This window comes from Protopterus annectens, chromosome 2.part0 (genome assembly GCF_019279795.1).
Source record: "Protopterus annectens isolate FY-2018-M chromosome 2.part0, PAN1.0, whole genome shotgun sequence".
NCBI classification, from domain to species: Eukaryota; Metazoa; Chordata; order Ceratodontiformes; family Protopteridae; genus Protopterus; species Protopterus annectens.
In genome coordinates, this window is record NC_056728.1 from 59,454,856 (window position 1) to 59,459,819 (window position 4,964).

A 4,964-nucleotide genomic window follows, 5' to 3' on the forward strand; every position below is an offset into this window, starting at 1 on the left:
GCCTTATGTGTGGGTTTAGTTCCTCATTGAGTTCGTGTACAACACAGCCGGGGACACCGTCCGGTCCCATTGATGCTGTGTTTTTTGCTTTAGAGAGAGCAGCTCTCACCTGGGCATCTGAGATGTTTGGGAGGCTAGACTCTGGTGGGATAGATATTTCTCCTTTTGGGGGGGGAGAGAAATTTGCACTGAACCTGTCTGCCAGTATGTTGGCAATGTCTGTGGGTTCAGTGATTTTTGTATCATTTTGGACTAATTCTGAGCATATCTGGGAGTTTCCACCCAGGTTTCTAACATAGCTAAAGAAGGCCTTATGATTGTCTTTTGTGTCATTAGAGATTTTTCTCTCAAAGTTGGCCTTGGATGATTTTATGAGTGATCGTAGTTTTTGCTAGTAGTGATCAGAGATGCCTTCCCTTTTAGGGATTTTGCTCTGTCATGTAGTAGCTTTCTCCTCTTGTTGTAGAGTTTGTTTATGGCTGGGGTCCACCAGACCTGCCTTTGGTGGAAAGGGTCTTGATTTTATTAGGGATTGCTTGATCCATACATTCCTGGAGGTGCTCGTAGAAGGCATTTGTAAGGGTTTCAGCAGCGTGGGTTGTGGTTTCCACTGGCTCGGGGGCCTTGAAGGATACCACTCCAGTCTTAAGAAGTGTGAAGTTTGCTTTTGAGAAGTTCTTCACTGTGGTCTTTTGCTGGGGTTGGGGCGGATGTGGATCTCCAGTGAGATTAATTTATGGTCTGATCTCACCAATGAGGGATATACTTCGGTGTGGAGCATTTTGTCCCTATGTTTGTGATGATCAGGTCTAGTATATTTTCTCCTCTTGTGGGAATGGTGACTAGTTGTTCCATAGCATTTGAGTTTATGAACTCCAGGAACCTTTGGGCTAGGGTGTCGGGCTTGAGTAATGTTCCCAGTCTATGTTTGGGTAGTTGAAGTCACCCAATATGATGGTGTTTGGAGAGACATTCATACTCTCCAGTGTCTTCAGGAATGCTGTGTGGGTTTCCTGAGTTTGAGAGGGTGGTCTGTAGCATGCTACAAACTGTAGGGCAGTTTTACCTATGGTTAATTGCACCTGGATGGTCTCCGATGCTTCGTGCGTTGCCACTAACCTGGAGGTGTGGGTATCCTTTATGAATATGGATACTCCCCCTCCTTTTGTGGTTCGGTCCGGATTTGGGGCCGGAACGCATGATATGAGGTATAACCTGATAGTGCTGGGGTGCTCTCAGGAGCCTTGAACCAGGTTTCAGTCACAGCACAGACATCGATGTTCTCCATACTGAGGAGGGCTTCGAGGGCGTGCATCTTGAGGTTTAGACTTCTGGCATTGAGCAGTATTACCCTTAGTTTTTCTCCATTTTTGTTTTCTAGGGCGGTAGGTTTATCATTTGAGCCTTGCCTAAAAAAGGCACTATGTGGTGGCAAGAGCCTTTGCCAATATCCGGAAGCCCAGGGGTGACAGGTGCAAGCCGTCCCTTGCGAAGCCACGTGGCTTGTCAAACATGTCATCCCAGGCAGACAGACATTGGATCCCCTTAGAATGACACCAGTAATTAAGCCAGTTATTAAAGCTGATCATTTTGTCTCTGTATTGTGGCATCATTCTTGGTGAGGGTAGGATACTGCTCAGGGTCAGGGTCATACCGGCCTGGGCTACATAATCTGAGAGCTCCTCTATGTCTCTTTTCATGTAGTCCAGGGAGGTACGTCTCAGGTCGTTCACACCGGCATGGACAATGACTGAGTCATACTTGTACGTGCTGTGGAGTGACCTGAGTGCTTGTGTTATGTGGTGGATTCTAGCGCCTGACAGGCAGCTTACTGTGATCTTTTCCTTGTTCAGTCTGGTGAGTGGGACGTCAGTGTGTCTGACTATGGAGTCACCTATAACAAGTGTGTCTGGCATTGTGTTTGGCCTTAAGGGCTGTGACTGTTTAGCACACTGACTTTGAGAACTATGTGTTGCATGTCTTATGTCTTGAGGTGGCCGTTGCTTAGGTGTCTGCTTTGGAGGCCTCTGTAGTTTTGGTAGATTTTTGATCAGTGCCTCCGAGTATGTCTTTGTGTGTTTATCTGTTTGTTTTGCAGTTGTGATAGTTCTATGTGAAACTGGGTTTGTGGTGTGCGTGGTTTCCTTCTCCTCCTGTCTGGTCTTGCCAGTCCTGAGTTGAGAGAGCTCAGCATCCAGTTTGGCTATATAGTTGCATCTCTCACATGTATTTGTGTTTTGTGGGAGAAGGAGTGGGTTGTCTGTGTACATGAGGCAATTGTAACATTGCCTCAAGATGCCCAGATTCACCAGTTGAACAGGAGAGGACGCTAGCAACTGACCCTTCGACATGCTAGAAAAAGTTTGCTGTGTAACTGAGTCAGAAGGGACCTATAGGGAAATGGGTACTCAAGGGGATTCTAGGCTAATGTAGTACTTTGTTTAGTATATAAGTACTTTACCTATATAAAAATGCTTTAGGAGCAAGTGATGAGCTTTTGAGATAGAGAATAGACTGTTTAGATTGCAAGTAGATTAGTTCTAAGGGAAAAATTGAAGAGCAGACTTTACGGAGCCAGAAATAGTTTAACCTTGTTTAACCGGCGCTGCCTGATGGTGCTCTATGGGCAACTCCGCGCTAAATCATGCAAAAGCACGCTAAATCGGGCTTTATTTCAGGGGGCTGAAAAGAGCTAGGAATTGACCCAAAATGGCCAATAGACTACAAGTTTCTGGCTGGAACCACTCCTCTAGGGACAAATAGGCTGCTCAGTGCTCCCCACTCCCACTGGTGAACAAAGACGCTTCCTTTTATCCAAATAAGGATATGGAATAGCACAGGAACCAAGACAAAGCCCAGAGATCAGCAAACTCTGAAGACTGGACTACTCTAGTTCAGTAAGGTGGGAAAACAAGATTTTTTTTTTTGTTTTAGTCTTTTTTGCAGAAAACAGAGAAAAAACAGACAGTAAATGCTATAAATGCTTTTAAACGGCTAGCGCACTTCAGTTTGTTAGCCTACAGGTAAAATTAAGCAACAAATAACTTTTTAAAAGTGCAAAACAGTTAATCAACACAAAAACAGTTTAAATAGAATGCAGAGCTGTATAAACAGGCGAAAATGCAGTTGCTAAGCAGTAAATAATCAAAAAGCCAGAAAAAAATACTTAAATCAGGAAAAAGTCACTCTTTTGCTCTCTGCTGCTTGTAGAACTTTGCAGGACACCACGAGGAGCGGTGCTGAGTTGAATACAAGTGAAAAAGCGCGCTAAAGCGGGCTTTATTACAGGGGGCTGAAAAGAGCTAGGAATTAACCCAAAATGGCCAATAGACTACAAGTTTCTGGCTGGAACCACTCCTCTAGGGACAAATAGGCTGCTCAGTGCTCCCCACTCCCACTGGTGAACAAAGACGCTTCCTTTTATCCATATAAGGATATGGAATAGCACAGGAACCAAGACAAAGCCCAGAGATCAGCAAACTCTGAAGACTGGACTATTCTAGTTCAGTAGGGCGGGAAAACAAGATTTTTTTTTTTTTTTTTGCAGAAAACAGAGGAAAAACGGACAGTAAATGCTATAAATGCTTTTAAACAGCTAGCGCACTTGAGTGTGTTAGCCTACAGGTAAAATTAAGCAACAAATACGAAAGAAAAGGAAATCCCAGGAGAATTCAAATACTGCACGCTTTATTATTTAAAACACAAGTAAAATAAACGCTATTGAAATCATGCGTTTTCGTCTTCACAAAGACTTCCTCAGATCATACATGTGACTTGGTCAATAAGCAGCTTTATATACAGTTAATTTAATTAATAAACAATTAATAAACACCAATCATATTCATCCATTTTTTCAAAGAAATGTTGCCTAGTCCATTAAAAACAACTACTAAATCCATTAACTTTCTTTATGTTCAATGTTTAATAAATGTTTAAAAACCTTTGTTATTTGTTATAAATTTCATTAATATACATCCTTAAAAAAATAAATATTTTTTTAAAACATTTAAAAACCGATCCTAAAATATCCTGTGTATGTAATGAATTTTGAATTGTTTCATATAAATCCTTTGGGAGAAAGTTTTTTTGAAAGTAATATACTAGACTACAAGTTTCTGGCTGGTACCACTCCTCTAGGGACAAATAGGCTGCTCAGTGCTCCCCACTCCCACTGGTGAACAAAGAAGCTTCCTTTTATCCAAATAAGGATATGGAATAGCACAGGAACCAAGACAAAGCCCAGAGATCAGCAAACTCTGAAGACTGGACTATTCTAGTTCAGTAAGGCGGGAAAACAAGTGTGCTATGTAGAATGCTTTGCTTACTATAGTAGACACATAGTAGTTGAAGTTAAGGTCACAGTCAACTTGTGAGCCCAGGTACCTGACCACTCCATGGGTACGTAGGGTATTGTTGTTGATTTGATAGTGTGAGGAGACATTGTTTGTGCCAAAGGGAATGATGACGCATTTCTCTGCATTCAATTTCAGACTGTGACTAATACACCAGTTGCTGGCCTGTGTGAGACCATCCTTGAGTATACTGACATCATTTGGGGTTTCAATGACTGCACCTAGTTTGCAGTCATCTGTAAACTTGGTCAGCCATGACCCCTTAGTTTTGACCTGAACTTCTAAGACATGTATACCAAACAGTAGGGTCCCAGCACTGACCCCTGTGGCAACCCACTGGTAACAGGTCTGCTGGTTGATGTGGAGTCATCCACTTTGATAGTGTGTGTCCAGTTTGTGATCCAGTTGGCAACCCACCTTTCAATGAAGGGGTTTACATTCAGTTTGCTAAGTTTATCGGTAATACATGAATGTGGGATTGTGTAGAAAGCCTTTGCCAGGTTGGGGTATGCTATGTGCACAGATTTGTCCTTGTCAATGGCCTTGGTCACATTTTCAAAGAAATCCACCAGAGTTAACAAATAGGATCTGCCCTTCATGAACTTTTGAGGG